The 18,921-nt window shown below is 44.8% G+C and overlaps 1 long non-coding RNA gene across 2 annotated transcripts in view; it reads left to right on the forward strand.

The window, feature by feature from the left end:
* The window catches only part of LOC109269770 (uncharacterized), a 77,807-nt gene that overhangs the window by 27,166 nt on the left and 31,720 nt on the right, over window positions 1-18,921 (forward strand). For both annotated transcript variants that reach the window (XR_002081257.2, XR_008421886.1), the window contains exon 2: window positions 4,807-4,864. This is a non-coding gene — a long non-coding RNA (uncharacterized LOC109269770). The remainder of the gene's footprint in view (window positions 1-4,806; window positions 4,865-18,921) is intronic.

Consider the following 18,921-nt stretch of genomic DNA (forward strand, 5'->3'; position numbering starts at 1 on the left):
TTTCTTTTTCTTGCCTTATCGTACTAGCTCAGACTTCATCTGTTGTGTTGATTGGAATGCTGTGAGCAGACATCTGAGCCCTGCCCCCATCTCCAGAGGAGACAGTCTTCCACCATCAGGGGTAGGGTTCATTTTACGTTTTGTCACAGATTCTCCTTGTCAAGGTAGAGAATTTCTTCCCATTTCTAGTTTACCGAGAGCAGTTTTTATCATGAATGGATATTTAATTTTTTTCAAATGCTTTCTCTGCATCTATTAAGGTCATATGATTTTTTTTCAATGTATTCATATAGGGAATGACACTGATGGATTTTTAAATGTTGAACCAGCCAAGGCTGGGGTTTGTGGGATTAACCCCACTTGGTCATGACAATTGTCCTATTGCTGAATTGATTTGCTAATATTTTGTTTAGGATTGTTTCTGGCTATATTCATGAGGGATATTGGTTTGTAGTTTTCTCTTCTTGAAATGCCTTTGTCTGGTTTTGCTATTAGGATATTACTGGCCTCATAAAATGAGTTAGAAAGTATTCTCTTTTACTTTCTGGTAGAGATCATGCAGAATTCATATTATTTATTCCTTAAATAACTGGTAGAATTCACCACCGAAACTTTCTGGACCTAGAATTTTATTTGTGGAAAGGTTCTTAACTACAGAGTCAATTTTTGTTAATAGATGTAGGTTATCCAGATTTCCTGTTTCTTCTTGAGTGAATTTTGATAATTTGTGTGTTTCAAGGAACTCGCCCCCTTCATCTAAGTTGTCAAGTTTATGGGCATATTGTGCTCATACAGTTTCTTTATTGTCCTTAGTGTCTGTGTGCTCGGTGGTGATATCTGCCTTTCATTCCTGAAATTGATCATTTTCACCTTCCTCTTTTTTTTCTTGAACAGTTTAGGTAGAGGTTTATCATTTTTATTGGTCTTTTACAAGAACTAGGTTTGGGTTTCACTGATTTTTCAGCACAATTGACTCCTGTACAACACAAGGGTTGGGGCACTGACCCCCAGTAGAAAATTTACATAGGACTTTTGACTCCGCCAAACAGCCTACTGTTGACCAGAAGCCTAACCAATAACAGATATAGTTGATCAACATATTCTGTATTAATGTGCCATATTCATACAATAAAGTGAGTTAGAGAAAAGAAAATGCCATTAAGACAATCCCAAGGAAGAGAAAATACATTTACAGTCCTGTCCTGTATTTTTCAAAAAACCCCATGTGTATGTGGGTCTGCACGGTTTAAGCCCATGTTTTCAAGGGTCAGCTGTATTGCTTTTCTGTTTTAAATGTCATTAATTTCAGCTCCGTTATCTGTTTCTTGCATTAGAATTAATTTGCTCTTCTCTTTCTAGTCCCTCAAGGCAGAAGCTTAAATTATTGACTTGAGGCCTTTCTTTTTCTCCAATATAAACATTTCATGCTATAAAATTCCCTGTAAGTACTGCTTTGGCTACATGCCATGAATTCTGATACTGTGTGTTTTCTTCTGTGCTCCATTCAATGTATTTTCTAAGTTCCCTTGAGACTTCTACTTTGACTCCTGACTAATTAAGATGTTATTTAATGTCCAAATATTTGTGAATTTTCCAGATAATTCTTAGTTTACCTTTATTATGCCCAGAGAACACACTTTGAATGATTTGAATTCTTCTAAATCTGCTTGTTTTACAAGCTATGGTGTTGTCTATCTTGACCAATGTGTCAGGTGCACTTGAAAAGAATAGGTGTTCTGTCTATGGACATAGTGTTCTATAAATGTCAGTCAGGTCAAGCTGGTTGACAGTGTTGCTCAGGTCTTCTGTATCCTTGCTGATTTTATCTCCACATTTCTACATACTACTGATAGAGGGGTGTTTACACCTGTAATGTAATTGTGGATTTGTCTGTTTCTTCTTGCAAGCCTACCAGTTCTTGTTTTGTGTGTTTTTAAGTTCTGTTGTTAGATGTCTGCACATTTAGAATTTATATTTCTTTGTAAATTTACCTTTTTATCATTCCATGATGTTTTCTTCATACAGGTATTTTCCCTTCTGAATGATGCATTGTCTTATGTTAATGTAACCACTCCAGATGTCTTCTAATCAGTGTTTGCATGGCATATATCTTCTTTCATCCATTTACTTGTAATCTATGTAAATCTTATTAAAGTAGATTTCTTGTAGACAGTATATAGTTGGGTCTTATATTTGTGCACTCAAACAAACTCTGTTTTTAACTGGTGTGTTTAAAATATTTAAATTGAGTGTGATTACTGGTATGGTTGGGTTTGGGTCACCATTTTGTTTTTCTGTTAGTTCCTTCTGTTTTTGTTCTTCTGTTCCCTCTTTCATACCTTTCTTTGAATTACTGAATAATTTTTAGAATTCCATTTCAATTTGTATATTGGATTTTTTGCTACATCTCGTTGTGTAATATTTTTTAGTCATGGCTACCGAATTATAGTATACATATCAATTTTCAGTGTATTTTTGCATGGAACATCTTACCACTTTCCATAAGTTGTGGAAGACTTACAAACACCATCTTCTGTCATCGCCGCCATGCGATATGTCTGCACACACTATAAACACCCCAGAAAGTGTTACAGTGTTTGCTTTGAACAGTAGTAAATATTCTAAAGAGGTTGGGAAAAAATAGTCTGTTACGCTTCTCTGGATCCTGAGCCTCTCTGTTGCTCACTTCATTCCTCAAGTTCCAGGCTTCCTTGGGACCTCCCCCTTCAGCCTGAACAACTTTCTTAGCACCTCCTTCAGAGCAGGCCCAGAGGACACGTTGTCTTTGTTTTTATTCGCCCAAGGGTATCTTCAGTTTGCCATCATTCTTAGAGGACACAGTTTGTCGGAAGAGCAGTTCTGAGTTGACAGAGCCTACATCCCGCCCCGCTGTCGTCTGTGGGCCTGGCTCCAGCAGGGAGGCCTGCAGCCGCCCGTGTGGTCGCCCCTCTGCGTGTCCTGTGTCATTTTGCCTGGCTTGCTTTCAACTTTGTTTTTAATCTTTGGTTTTCAGCAGTTTGTGATGTTTCCAGGCCTGATTTTCTTTTAATTCATCTTATTTAAGGTTGTTCAGCTTCTTGAATCTGAAAAACATGTTTTTCACTAAATCTGGGATATTTTTAGCCATTATTTAAGGGTTTGTGTGTGTGCGTGTATACACAAGTCTTTTTCAGGGACTAAAATAACACAATCAGGGGCCCCTGGGTGACTCAGTCAGTTTAGCATGTGACTTTGGCTCAGGTCATGATCTCGCAATTCGTGGGTTCCAGCCCTGCATTGGGCTCTGTGCTGACAGCTCGGAGCCTGGAGCCTGCTTCCGATTCTCTCTCTCTCTCTCTCTCTCTCTCTCTCTCTGCCCCTCCCCCCACTCATGCTCTGTCTCTCTCAAAAATAAACATTTAAAAAAATTTTTAAATAATAAAATAACACAATCATATTGTACTTTTGATATTATCCCACAGGTCCCTGCGCCTCTGTTCATGTTCCCCCAACATTTTTCTTCTCTCCTCTATGTTGGATAGTTTCTATTGATCTGTCTTTAAGTTCACTGGCTCTTGTTTTCTGTTGTCTGTATTCTGTTACTGAGCTTATCGTGTGAATATTTGGTATTGTTTTTAAATGTCGTGATTCTGTTGTACAGAAAACTTGAGAGCCACTAGCTTCATACCTCTGGGCCTCAGTATCCTCACCTTAAAAAATGAGGTGATGGTATCTGCCTCCTGGGGTTGCTGGGCCTGAATCACAGGGTCTGAGATGCCCAGCAGCCTCACCAGAGTAGTCAGGGAGTGTAGACCAACCAGTGCCCAGCGAGTTCCATTACAGGCAAAGCAGGGTATCTCTGTGGAAGGTACTACCGAGCACAAAAGGATACTGCTCCAGAAGTTCTCAGTTTGAACGGCAGTGACAGGCTAGAAGTCAGCGGCCGTTCAGTCCAAGCTGTGAAGGTGCGAAGGTGCTTAGCAAGCTGTTGCAGGGGATGTGGACAAAGTGGCCACCAGCCACGGGGTGGCTGCACGTGCCCAGACTGAGGCCAGTACCGAGTGCCAAGAGCACCAGACAAGGGTGGAGAGACCAGGATTTTCATCTTAAAATATGTTTTTAAGGGGAAACTACAATATACAGACTTCACATTTAGCATGTTATATAGAAAATTTTAACTAAGTTTGTAATTTAGGCTGCTGCTAACAGCATTACTGTGTATAGTTACAATAAGGGCTGCACAGGCTAGAGTCAAAAAGAATTGTTCTCATATTTGCAGCTATACTTAGTGGTGTACTCAACAGAGTCATGTTTCAGTATTAGACTCTTGTGTTGAGCAGTAATATGCCTGTGCATAATGTATTGGCACTAGCTATTCTGATAAAATATGACGCATTTTAAATGCCCTTAAGTGATCCAGATTTGGGGGCACCTGCCTGGCTCAGTCGATTGAGCGTGTGACTCTTGATCTCGGGGCCATGGGTCCAAGCCCCATATTGGGTGTAGAGCTTACTTGAAAAATAATAAACAAGAGGGCCACCTGGGTGGCTCAATCAGTTGAGCGTCTGACTTCAACTCAGGTCATGGTCTCACAGCTCATGAGTTCGAGCCCCACGTCGGGTTCTGTGCCGACAGCTCGATGCCTGGAGCCTGCTTCAGATTCTGTGTCTCCCTCTCTCTCTGCCCCTCCCCCACGCACACTCTCTCTCTCTCAAAAATAAATAAACATTAAGAAAAATGAAAACAATAATAAATAATAATATTAAATGATACAGGTTAATTTATGAGTAGATATTTTAGCTAAAACTGTCCTCCTCTTATTCACAGAATATTCAAGGTATCTCCAAGCACCCAATTCGGATCACTAAACTGCAGAATTTTAAAGGTAACCTATTTCTTTCTATTTTGCTGAAGTCTGGGGTAACATTTTCTAAAAACAAGTGTATATAATTGCTTTTCTGTAGAACTAATTTCTTTGGTTCCTGAAGTTCTCTGTATTTGCATGACCAGGATTTAAGTACACATTGAAAAATAAACTGATATGGCACCTCCCTTTTAGGGAGTTAAAATAGATGATAATTATACAAGGAAAGCAGCTCCCCTCCCACCATCTCTCCCTCACCAGCTTCCCAATAGAGGAGAAAAACAAACACAGTAAAACTGGCTTTTATTAAAGTCTGAAAACTACTGGAAATGTTTATAAAAGCATGCTAACACCTTTCTTTTGAGCTCCTCCATGGTAATGCTGCTGGTTACATTTATAAAAAAGAAAAAGCTCAAACCTGAGCAAAGAAGGTTCTGTGGCCCCTCCCCCTGGGGTCCTGTACCCTCTGCTTCAGGAGCTGCTGCTTCTGCTGGGTCCCCACAAAACAGTGAAGCATGACGAGGGGTCCTTTTCAAATACACGAAGCCACACTTAAGCAGGACCGTGGAGGTGACCGTAGCAACTTTGCCTCCTGCCGCCCTTCAAATCGTATTGGTGCATCGTAGGACCGCACTTCCCCAAAGTCTGTCTCCTGGTCGGAGAGGTTCAGGGAGTCTCTAGTTTTTGAGCTTTTCCTCACCAGGAATTCCAGACACAACATAAAATTTTAACAACAGAAAATCTACTTTACTCTCAGCAGTACCGTGATATTTCTAAATTATGTTAATAAATATATTCCGCAGTCAGAAATCTGGACTCTTAAATTTGGAATGATATTTGAATAAACTTCGTGACAACTGGCTGTGAAGAAGCTCGTGTCCAGATTCGCCAAGTGCCCTTGAAATAACAATTCGGGTGCGGAAGGCGGAAGGCTCACCGTCTCCCCGAGGAGCACGTTGGCCTCACCCGAGGGCCACACCTTCCTGGCAGCAGGTGCGGGCAGACTCTGTCCGAGAGACACCCTGTGTCAGTGCAGCTCACTTCATGCATCTCATACAGTTCATGTGTTTGGAGACGAATACTTCAGAAGTACTTACAGAATTCACTCTCTAAAATAAATCCTAAGGCAAAAATTTACGCGGAGAGATTTCTTGTGCATTGTGAATAGAAGCAGATCTGCTCCCAGGGTCCCTCACCCTGTCTAGACCCCAGATGCCCCTGTACAGCCCCACCCCATCTGCCTCTCCTTTCTGCCATCTGTCCTCATCACCCTGGCTCCCTGCCTTGCTCACTCGCTGCAGATGTGCTGGCCTCCAACGTGGGCCAGCCCCACCTCGTGCCCAGCATGGAACCTCTTCACTAGAGACCTCCTGGCTCCCTCCTTCACCTCCTCTGTGCCTTCGCTCAGACATCACTGTCTCAGGGACGTGTATACCGACGGCCCACTCACTCATCAACCTCCTTTCTTGATCCGTCTTTTCTACTTCTCGTCTTCCGACACTCTAGATAACTCACAGTGTCTCCTGCTCCTGGAACATAGGCTCCGCGGAGAAAGGCTGGTCTGTTCTGTTCCCTAACAAATGCCAAGCGCACAGCCTGGCACCCAGCAGGCCCTTCCACACTTCTGATGTACAGAATAAACAGGCTGCTGGCCTCACAGAGGCGGGCGGGGGGAGTCTCTTACTTAGACTTGCGGAGACAGGGATGGCCGGTGGCCCTGAGGCCAAAGGAACCTGGCAGATGGGTGGGGGGATGTCGCTAGAGAGGCCGCAGTGAGGACGGAAAGTTGAGGGTGGGCTGGGCCGCGGGTACAACGACGAGAGGCTGTTCGTGGATTCTGAATTAGCGTAGACTCTTATCTCACCGACTTTTCACAGATTCAATTGCACATTCTTGCACACTTATCTGGGGATCCGGAACTTTGGAAGCTATTCCGGGAATCTGAAAAAGATGATGTATTTTCTACCCTGACTTCACTGTGGTAAGATATATGAGCTCACAATGTTATCAGATCTGCAGGAATGCTGACATGAGTTTTCAAAAGCCTGAAGTTATTCCAAGACTATTTTTTAAGAAAGAAATTATGTGTCTGTAGTAGTTGGTCCCTTTGAAGGGAGGAGGAGACAACTGGATGCCAGTTTCCCTAATTATGAAAGAACCCATGCCCTTCGCCTCCAAACACGAAGCCCCTTGCTAGAGAATGTACCCGAGATACTAAAGAGTCCAGGGTGGGAGTCCGCCCCCCTCCACACGTGCGTGGGGTGCGCGTGCGCTGTGCTGGGCACGGGCCCTTGTCTCCGCACTCCCACCCCATCAGGCCGGGAGCACCTCAGGCCACAAGGGACGGTCCCTGCCTGATGGTGACCTACACTCACAGAGAATTCCGGGGGCGACGGCCTCAGGTTTTGTTGGGCGGTCGGACAGTGTCTCAGACGCCTGCGTCTGTGTTCCCCGGGCTGTCAGCTTTTCCTGGTCCCGATTGTGAAGTACCTGCTGCCCCCTCTCTCAGGAGAAGAGAGGGAAGTGGGGGCTCCCCCTCGGAGCTCCCCTTGTCAGGAGGGAATCCCGCCTGGGCCCTGCTGCACACAGCTGCCTTGCAGCCTTTCCAGAGCAGGGCTGTAGCTGCAAGGGAGGCAGGTAGCAGCTCCTCTCCGGAACAAGGAGGAGCACTCAGTTTCCCCGGGGCAGGTACGCCCTGCCTCGAGCTAAACCGAGATGCTGCTATGTGGTGCGAGAGACGCCGGGTGGCCACCTGTCGGGAAGGCCACCGCCCTGCTCTCCATCCCCCCACCAGCAGCTGCTCGCTCCACCTTCCCTCCTGCCTCGGGCCTCCTCCCCCCCAGCCTGGCTCCCCTCAGGAGTCCCCCCCCTGGAGGCACCGCTCCACCAAGGCTGGGGTGCTCAGGCCGCTGTACTTCCCTCTCTGTCCACTTCACGGTCCTTTCCGAAGTCGTGTGAGCCCTGCGAGGCCGGCCCCCCATCCAGCACGGGCACCAACCCCTCCCCACCTGGGCCCCCACAGCCACCGGGCACTCCAGGTACATGCCTCACCCAGGCCTTTGCTTCCCTCACTTGAGAAGCTCTTTCCCCGAGTGTCCCCGTGACTCCCCAACAGCCCATCGTGCAGCCCCATGGCTTCCCTCGAGGACCTGACCTCCCTGTCACCACAAATATCCATGGTGTCTATCTGGCCTGTCCCGCTGGAATGTCCCTGCCTCAGCGTCCCTTTATGGGGGCCCTGCCCCCTGCCTGCCCCGCGAGGTGTGCAGTCTCAGTGTGCGTCTGTTGGGTGAATGAGGGAATAGCATGGAGCCTGTTGGCCAGAAAGCATCTCCTCTCCAGGCCCCCACCATCACAAGACTTCAACCCTAACTTGAATTTTAAAAATTAGGAAAATTACTCTTGTATACACACGAGGAGGGAGTATACGCCGAGCTGGATTCTGAAGAGTGGGAATTAGGCTCATGATGGCATCCGAGGGGGAGGTCACAAAATCCACGGAACAGCAGAGCATTAGGCCGGAGGAGGGGGCGGGGAGGGCATGGCGCCCACCCCCCCCCCCCCCCCAGTAGGGCAAGGCGGTCATGGCCTCAGCCAGCTCCCAGCAGCGACCTGCAGTCTGGCCACCGGGCCTGGGTCCCCTGTACCATCTGGAGCATCTAGGCCGGGGCCTCCCCCATACTGGCCACCCCTCCGGGGCCACCTCATACTGAGACCCGAGACCCCACCTCCCCCCCAAACTGTGGCCCGGGTTCCTCTCTGGCCGCCCAGCCCTCCTCTCCTGTCTGCGCTCCCTTCCTGGGAGTCCTTCCATAGGATGCAGTCCAGACTCCTCCTCCACACCCCCTTCACCCCCAGGCCACACAGTTGTGGCCCTGCTATCAGTGGAGGAAGGACGGATCCCCGCCTCCCCACTGAGCCCCATCAGCTGTCCCGCTGAGGACTTGCCGCTCCCTCGACTTCTCCCCTTCCTGGTGGGTGTTTCCAGCCCTGGTGATCCCACTCTCTGCTCTCCTGTTGCCCACCCCCAGGGTGCAGCAGGAAGCCACTAAGTGGTGGTGAGTGAGAGCACCATGAGTTTGGGTCATCTGACCTGAGAAGGACCTTTTCTAGTCTCTACTCATTGGCTGCTCCAAATGTTTTTAGACTTGCCACAAACGTCTACTCTTCTCTGTAATCTTGAAAGAAAACCTCACCTTTTACTTGAATGACAAAGAAGCCTTCAGACATGAGATGAGCCCCTGAACTCCCTCCCACTCTGCCTCAGTGTCAATGTGTGCCCTTCTCCCAGTCTTCAGAGTTCCCGTCTGAAAAGAGGAAGCATCCTCTATTGCCAAGATCAGGACTGTGCATTGCATATCTCTAGGCAATGCCACTCGTTTACACATCATTGTGAGCGGCACCTCCTAGAGTTGTGCAGTGCACAACCAGTACAACTTTACATGGAAGTCCTCATCCACAGGCTCTTTATTTTCCATTTTTACTCTAGCAGTGTTAGATTCCCCTTGTCGACTTCCACCTTCCCCTCTACTGAGAGCAACAACAACAACGACCGTCTAGGGTGGCTTCAGGGAAGCCCTATTTTCAACCCCAATGAAGCCCTCGGTTACTGTTTAGGTACAAAAGAAGTCTACGCTTACTCCTTGTTCTTCCTCACTGCTGGCTCATCTTTGCTTTTTTTGAATAAACTTTCCCTTTACCTCCTTAGGCGTTTCTTCTTCCAATTTGAAGCCCAGAACTCCTCCATCCAGGACAATTATTACCATCCTTCAGGGTGCAGTTGGCGCTGAGGTCCACAGTACGAGTGGGCTCGGGCACTCCCCACCTGCAGTCCCCAGCTCAAAGGCTCTGCGGCTCTGTCACTGGCCCCCGGCCCCTCCGAGTCCCGTGCTCTCTCCCGGCCCGCTGCGTCGGGAGATGCCCTTCTCCTTGGTTTGCCCCGTCTGTTCTTTTTAAAATTGGGATATAATTTACCTACCATAAAACTCACCCTTTTAAGGTGTACAATTCAGCAGTTTTTAGTACATTCACAAGATTTTGCAACCATTGCCACTGCCTAGTTCCAGAACGTTTCCACCCCTCCAGAGAGAAGCTGTGCTTGTATCCCTGTCTCTCCCCATTCTTCCTCCCCCACGGAAACCACTAGACTACCTTCTGTCTCTACACTCGCCTGTTCTGGATGTTTCACATTCATGGAACCATACGATACGTGGTCTCCCGTGTCTGGCTTCTTTCACCAGACATCATATTTTTAAGGTTTATCCTCCTGGTAGCGAGTATCAGCACGTCATTCCCTTTTTATGGCTGAATAATGTCCCTTTACATGGAATAGTGTATCGTCTATGTTTCGGTTTAAACAAGCAAATAATCTTCCGTTTGTTTACCCACTCACAGCTGGCGGGCGTTGTGTGGGTTTTTCTGGCTGTCACGAATAATAATGCTGCGAGCGTCCACGTACAAGTTTCGTGTGCACACGCGTTTTCACTTCTAACCTGACAGAATCGCCGGGCCCTACAGTGATTCTCTGTTTAACTTTTGTTTCTTGTGGTAAAATACAATAATGTAAGATTTACCATCTCAACCATTTCAAAACGTACAATTCAGTGGCAACTGTATTTACGTTTTGGAGGAACAAGGTAGCGATCCTACTTTCCATTCTCCTAAGCGCATGGGCTCCCGCTCTACCCGTGTTCTCGCCGATACCTTTTATTGTCTGTCTGTTGGGTCCTCGCTGTCCTGGTGGGTGTGAGGTGCTGTCTCGCTGTGGTTCTGGCTCACGTCCCCTGATGACTGACAGTGCTGAGCGCCTCTTCGGGTGCCTGATCTTTGCCTCTCTTCCCTCCTCTGCACCTTGAGCACAAGTGCTCACCGTCTTCCTCCCGAATGTCCTTTCTTCCGCCTCACTCTCCCTTCGGTTAGGATATAACACAGCGGTTTTTTTTAGCATGTCATAGATTTAGTTTCACCCCTGCCCTTTCTCCAAAGGTATGGAAAACAAGGACAAGGAAAGAACTAATAAAGATAAGAGCAGAAATCAATAAAATTGAAACTAGGAAAACAGCAGAGAAGACCGATGAAACAAACACTGATTCTTTGAGGGACGCCTGGGTGGCTCAGTCAGTGAAACATCCGACTTCAGCTCAGATCATGATCTCGCGGTTCCTGAGTTCAAGCCCTGCGTCAGGCTCTGTGCTGACAATAGGCTGACGCCGTCCCTCACTCACACTCTTGCTTTTTTGCTCTCTCTCAAAAATAAACATGAAAAAAAAAGCTGATTCTGTGAAAAATCAATAAAATTGGTAAACTGACAAAAATAAAAACAGGATGCAAATCATCAGTATCAGGAATGGGATAAAGGATATTAATACAAATCCAGCAGATGTCCAAAGGGTAAGAAGGGAGTATAACAAACAACTTTGTGCTAAAAACATTCAACAATTTGGGAGAAATGGACCAATTTCTTCAAAACCACGAACTACCAAACCCCAACTGAGATGAAGTAGGTAATCTGAATAGTCGTATAATCATTAAAGATATTGAACTTGTAATTTATAAGTTTCTTAAAAATAAGCCCCTAAAGAATCTACTCCTGAAATCATTGTTGCACTATATGCTAACTAATTTGGATGTAAATTTAAAAAAATAAAAAAATTAAATTAAAAAAAAAAAAAAGCCCCTAGGTCCAGATGGCTTCCCTGGAGTATTTTACCAAACATTTAAAGAAGAATTAAACACCTAACTGTATATAATGTCTTCTAGAAAATATAAGAACACTTCCCAATACTGTGAAGCCAGTATTACCCTAACGCTTAAACCAAAGAGAGTAAAAAAAAAATAAACAAAAAAAACTCAAACCCTCTACAGTTCAATATCCCTCACAAACTTAGGTGCTAAAATCCTCAACAAATTATCAGCGGGCCAAATCCAACAATGTATAAAAATAATTATTCACCATGTTCAAGTGGGATTTATTCCAGGTAGGCAAGACTGGTTAAACATTTGGAAATCAATTAATATAATTCACTATGTGATTAAACTAAAGAATAAAAATAATGTGATTATATCTGTTGACTCAGATGAAGCATTTGACAAAATCCAACATCCATTCATGATAAAAACTCTCAGGAAGTTAGAAAAAGAAGTGAACTCCCCCAACTTGATAAAGAGCATCTTCCAAAAAACCTGTAGCTAACAGCATTTGATGGTGAAAAGCTGAATGCATTCCCTCTAAGATCAGGGACAGCTTGTTATTATTGAATGTTGAAGTTCTAGCCATTGAATAAGACAAGAAAAAAGAAATAATGGTATACAGATTGGAAAGGGAGAAATAAAACTGTATTTGCAGATGACATCATTGTCTGTATAGAAGTCCCAAAGAACATACTAGAAAAGAATTTTTTTAACTCTTAGAACTAGTAAGTTCAGCAAGGTCACAAGACACAATATCAACATATAAAATCCAATTACATTTCTATAAATTGACAACATGCAGAAAATCAAATTAAAAACACAGTACTGGGGTGCCTGGGTAGCTCAGTCACTTGAGCATCTGACCCTTGATTTCAGCTCAGGTCATAATCCCAGGGTCATGAGATTGAGCCCCGAATCGGGCTCCATGCTGAGCATGGAGCCTACTTAAGTTTCTCTCTCTCTCTCTCTCTCTCTCTCTCTCTCTCTCTCTCTCTCTCCCCTCTCCCTCTCCTCTCCCTGGCTCGTACTCACTCTCTTAAACTAACAAACGAACACAATACCATTTAAAATCAGTCCAAAGAAACAATTAAAATAATCACTCCAAAGATAAGGGAGTAGTATCCATAGTATCCAAAGATAAGAAAAACTTAAGTACTCAGCTAACAAAGTATGTACAGGAGCCGCATGTCTGAGATTTCACCGTGCCAGTGAGAGAAGTCCAAGAGCACCTAGCAAGTGGGGAGACACCCTGTGTGTAGAACGGAAGACCCAACATAGTAAATGTGTCTGGTCTCTCTAGATTCATCCATAGGCTTAATTCAATCCCTATTAAAATCCAAGAAAGTGTTTTGTAGACGTAACTACCCTTAGTCTAAGATTTATGTGAAAAGGCCTAGGCCCTGGAATAGCTAAAACCATGTTGACCAAGAATAAAGTAGGAGGAATCACTAGCCGATAGTAAGATATGACATACGGAAATCAAGAGAGTGGGATGTTAGCAGAGACCAGCAGGAAAGAGAAGCCAGAGACAGACCCACACAAATATGCTCAGCTGATTTTCAAAAAAGGTACGAAGTGCTGGGCAGAAAATAATTCTCTTCAGATTCATGTTAAGCTGATTGCCCATAAAGCCAACCTGAGAAGTTAATGTCTACGTTGGATCTTGTACATGTGTTTTCTGCATTTGATTAGCTTGTATTAGTTTTTGAGAGAGCTTCAAAACTAAGAGGCTTTTAATATTTGCATGATGGTCGCTTCTAATTCCCCACCAGTGGTAATAAAGCAGTGCTTGTGACTTATACTATAATTAGTTGCTGTGGAAATGACTTTTATGTTCCAAACAGAGGACTAGAATAGCACATGGTAAAAAGCTGCAAGATCAAATCTACTCTTAAAAATGTTTGTTCATGCAAATGTCCTATTGTTTGAAACTCAGAGAGCAAATGGGCAAGTTGATATTATATTCTGGAATATTTAGTAACATTTTCAAAGACTAACAATTTCCTTGAAAAACCTTTTATCAAATATATATATTACACATAAAATGGAGACTGGGAACAAATCTTAGAAATCCTCTATAAAGCTGCAATTTGATCAATCAGAGCCAGAGAGCCTGAGAGCTGGAACCTGCCCATGGAGTCACATCGGAGCGAGGTCAGACCTTAGAGCTGCTGCGGCCAGCTTCAGCATTTTCAAATGCTCATGGAAGACACAGCCGTTCTGAACTGCGGGTCCAAGATAGGCCCTGCATCGCTCAGCATGGAGCCTGCTTAAGATTCTCTCTCTCTCCCTCTGCCTCTCTCCAGCTCACGCTTGCTCTCTTAAACAGAGACAATATAATTTAAAATCACTCCAAAGATAATGGAGTACTATCCGTAGCATCCAAAGATAAGAAAAACTTAAGTACTCAGCTAACAAAGTATGTACAGGAGCCACGTGTCTGAGATTTCACCGTGCCAGTGAGAGAAGTCCAAGAGGACCTAGCAAGTGGGGAGACACACTGTGTGCAGGGAACGGAAGACCCAACATGGTAAATGTCTGGTTCACGTATAGGAAGATGCCACAGTACAGTAATCATTACACATTTGCCCAGTTAGGTGGTTTCCTAAAAGCTTTACAAAATGTAGGTAAAAGTTTTCCTTTTTGGCTATGCATTCAACTCAACATTTTCAGAGTGAAACTTAAAAAAGAATTTTTTTTTTTGCAATGGTTGCAAAATCTGCAGAATATATTAGTTTTTCTTCTTAAGATTTTTTGGGGCGCTCTTTTGAGATAGTCTCTCATAAGGTGAGTGTGGTAGATAGTATTGCAGGCTGCTTCCCTTCTCTGGGGGAAGGTGGTGCTTCGTTACCCAGCAGATGACAGACTTGGGCCTGTGACTTTCTCTAGCTAATAAAATGTAAGCAAAAGTGACCTGTGTTGCTCCTAAGCTAAGGCTTTAATAAAGTGCACATGCCTCCTCTTGATTTCTTTTGTCTCTGTCACCATAGCTGGCAACATTGACAGAGGCTTCTCCATCACCCTGCATTATACATGGTGGACCGGCCTGGAAGGAAGACGTAGTGAGACCGAAAGATAAACTATTCTTGCTGTAGGCTGTAAGATTTTGGAGTAATTTATAATGGCAGCATCACTTGGTCTAATAGTATCTATAGGACTTGGCGCCAGAGTAAGAGGTTGTATAAGGAATCCTAAATCATGTAGCACTGGCTTCACAGGGAGGTGGCAGGCAGTGAGGAGTCATCTACTGGAGGCTGGAGGACGGCATTTGGTAAATGGCATAACATTTGGTGAAATTGTCTTTTGTGATAATTTGTGAGGCAAATAACATCTAATTACCTGAGGCTTTAGGCCGAGTGGCCAACAGAACTAAAACGTGTTCTGGTCACTTTTGCTGCATGCAACAAGGTGTTTAAGAAACAAGAGAATTGGCCAGTGTACAAGGAGGCATGAAAGGGAATAGAGATTCCAGAAAATTGGAGTCTTGGGCATTTGAATACAGAAATGATTCTCCTCTCCAACCAGTGAGAGATTAATCTGAAAAGGGCTTTGAGCAACAAAGGCCAATTAAAACACCGCCTTTAACAAATGAAAGATGTGGCCTTAATGCCTACTGTTAACATCTCTGAGAGAATCAAGATGGCACCCATAAGGTTTTAGTTAGACCACATAACTCCAAAAAAAAAAAAAAAAAAAAAAAAGAGACTAGCAGTGGCTTTCCCACAAACTCCTGGTAAAGCCAAAGTACCTGCAGTAAAGTCTAGAGAGAGGATACATCTCCAAATGAATTATGAGTGCGTCTGTTGCCACATGGAACTGAACAAAGTCAAACAGAACTGATTATGTTTCTGAAAGTTGTACTTCCCCGAGGACCACCAGTCAGGAGTAAAAAGAGGTGGTGATGGTTTGAGATTTAAACCCGCGGGCCCCACATCTTCTATGGGAAGCAACAGTCTGGGATATACGCTCATCCCCCTGGGAAAGAAAATTTCTCAGTGCCCTCTTACATGTAGCCAAGAAATATAACAGAAAAGGAAATCCCAGGAAGTGGATAAAAGGACACACAGAACAATGAACTAGGAATACATTCCCAGGGAACAGATTCAGGGTCTAATTGAGGACCCTCTTCCACTCCCAGAGAAGGGCAGCACCTGCCCAATGACAATGCTGTGGACCGCTGACTGCTGTGCATTTCACACTCCCCCCTCATCCAGATGGGTGTACTTATTGTGGTCACCCTGCCCTTCCCGGCTGTGGCACATCACACACCTGGTGGGACAGGTAGCCCATCAGCCTGCAGAGCAAGAGGAGCCACGTAAGACCTGATCTGAAGATGATCACAAAAACCCTGATGCCCTGTCAGATGGGACTTTGAACGGTCACCCTTGGCAACAGGGAAGAGAGCAAATATGTCTGACCAGGAGGGTGGACTGCGGTACAATGTATTATTATTCAAAACTATTTGTCTTCCTCCCGAGAGGGAGAGTATGCTTCCTTGCCCGTGGACTCAGTCTTGGCTACTGACTTGCTTCAGCCAGTGGCGTGGGAATGGAAATGATGTTGTGTTTGTCACCAATGGGTATAAATCTTCAGAGCCAACACGTGGTTCTCCATATTCTCTTCTTCCTCTGCCACGAGAGCCACCGCTGTGCCTGATATGGGCTGGGATATACTCCTGACTCACAGGATGTGGATCACATGGGGCAGAGCCTCTCCTGACCCACGATGGACATACTACACAAACAGAACTAGCCCTTGTCTGTGGAGGCCTCTGAACATAGCTTGGCCCATGCTCGCCACACAGCCCAGGTGCAACCATTTGTTTTGCCATGATTTAGGCATGCCTCCGTTAAAGATGAAATTACATCTCAATTCTGTCAGCTTCATTAATGAGTTTATACTAGGCATCAGTAATCTCTGAGTAAGCAGACTAGTGTCACAGAGAATTATATGCGTGTTCCAGACACTCCGGACCTACTTTCCATGACCACCTGAGATTTTCTGTGCCTGGAAGGCCAAGAACAACTTTGGGGTCTCTGTTGGGTTGCCACTAACAGTGCTGAAGAACCTCTTGCAACCTTGTGGTTTAGGGTCTTGGGTCACACTGCCACATAATGGAGGAGCCAGGTTTATAGGCCACGTCCCCTTAAGAGTTAGCATGACCTCTGCACCTTCCTCCTGATGCATACCTCATCCTATACTGATTGGATGTCCTAACATGTGCCTATCTTAGTGGGGCTATTTTTTAGGTTGTAGTTCATGAGAACATTAAAGGATGAATTTTTAGTTAAGATGTAAACAACAAAACAAAAACAAAAAAACACAAGAGACTATTGCTCTAACCCTAACAATAAAACCAAGATAAATAAATTACAACATCAGTTTTTCTAAATTTACCAGAGAGCTGAGGATACAACTAAGTGAACAGAGCTCCAGACAGTGATGAGCCCTTCACAGAAAAGAAGAAACCCATTGCTTCTCCCATTGCTGGTGGAGTGGCAGTGGAGGAGGACTGTCTTACAGCAGGGAGGAAGAGATCAGCTGAGCTTAATTAGTTGTGGGCTGGTGTGACAGAGTTCTAAAGAGCCTCAGCTCCAGATCCTATCACTTATCAACTCTTTTCCATGAGTCTTTACAGAGCGTCCAGGGGCAGATATCAAAGTTGGGCAGGCAGGGCAACTGAAAGGAGTCAATCCACGGTGTCCCAGACCTACAGCTGCCAAGGGCTAGGTCAGGGAAGAATACTGAGAGAGCCCACCACCCCTGGCAGGCATTCTGGTACAGGAGAGCTCCCCTGCAGTGTAGAAAGCTGGGCTGAGACTCGAGACAAAGCAAAGCTCCCAGCAACCCAAAAAGCTGGAGGCTGGTTTGTAACACAGAGAAAGGTCACCTATGGTCTGAAACACTGACGGTGTACCTGTAAAGCCCAAAGAAATACTGGCAATTGTGCCAGTTCTCAGACTCCAGACCCCATAGAAGGGACATTTCTAATCCCACTTTCAAGACGTTTCAAGCCAATAGTGAACCGAAGTTTCAATAAAACCCAGACCCAGCCCAACCCACAGATCAAATTGACTTTGCTCTCAGCTCTAGTGACCTGATGTAAAAATTGGTGTGTCCTTTTCAGGATGTAAATATTTGCTTCAGTCTCTACTGTCCTTGTATGTAAAATGTCTAGCAAATAATAAAAATTTTTTTTTTCAACGTTTATTTATTTTTGGGACAGAGAGAGACAGAGCATGAACGGGGGAGGGACAGAGAGAGAGGGAGACACAGAATCGGAAACAGGCTCCAGGCTCTGAGCCATCAGCCCAGAGCCTGACGCGGGGCTCGAACTCACGGACCGTGAGATCGTGACCTGGCTGAAGTCGGACGCTTAACCGACTGCGCCACCCAGGCGCCCCTAATAAAAATTTTTAAGAGCTAAGAAGTAAAGGGGCACCTGGGTGGCTCAGTCAGTTAAGTGTCTGACTCTTGATTTTGGCTCAGGTCATGATCTCATGATTGTGAGATCAAGCCCCATGTCAGGCACTGCACCGAGCATAGGACCTTCTTAAGACTCTCCCTCTCTACCTCTGTCCCTCTCTCCCGCTTGCACATGCGCTCTCTCTCTCTCTCTAATAAAAAAAAAAATTCTTTAAATGCCAAAGTATCTAAATGAAGAAGTAGACAATATGTGTTAAGAGATTTTTCAATAGAAATGTGAAAACTATAGAAAGGACTCAAATAGTATTGTAAAAGATGAAAAAGACAACATCAAAACCGAGAATCCATCAGATAGCTTCAGAGCAGACTGGACCCAGCATAGGAAAGAATCATCAACTTGAAGACAGGCCGGTAGGAAGTGTCCCAAATGAAATACAAAGAGGAAAAAAGTGAAAACCACCCAACCAACCAGAGAATCCAAGCTATGTGGGACAATATGTTTTAGCCTGTGTACATTTGGTATCTCACAAGGAGGACAGAGAGAGAATGGAGTAAAAAGTTTTTGAAGGTAACATTTTCCAAAATTGATTGAAGATATCAATCTGCATATCCAGAAAGCTCAACAAATCCCTAATAAGTTAAACAAAAAGAGAACTACACATTAGGCACATTAAAGCCAAACTCCCAAAGATAAAGAGAAAACCTTGAAAGCCGCAGAGGAAGAAACAGGATACACAAAGATCAGTACGAATTACGGCTGACTTTTCCCAGAAACAGCGGAGCCCAGAAGACGATGGAATAACATCCTTGCCGTGCTGAAAATGTCCATCTAGATTTCCGTATCCAGAAAAACATCTTCCAAAAAGCGAGGCAAAATAAAGACCATTTCAGATTTACAGACTCTGAACCAATGTGTCTCCATAGACCTGCACTGTTTGAAATGCCAGAAGCCGCTCTTCAGG

The sequence above is a fragment of the Panthera pardus genome, unplaced genomic scaffold (genome assembly GCF_024362965.1).
Source record: "Panthera pardus isolate Hobbes unplaced genomic scaffold, ASM2436296v1 HiC_scaffold_13, whole genome shotgun sequence".
NCBI classification, from domain to species: Eukaryota; Metazoa; Chordata; class Mammalia; order Carnivora; family Felidae; genus Panthera; species Panthera pardus.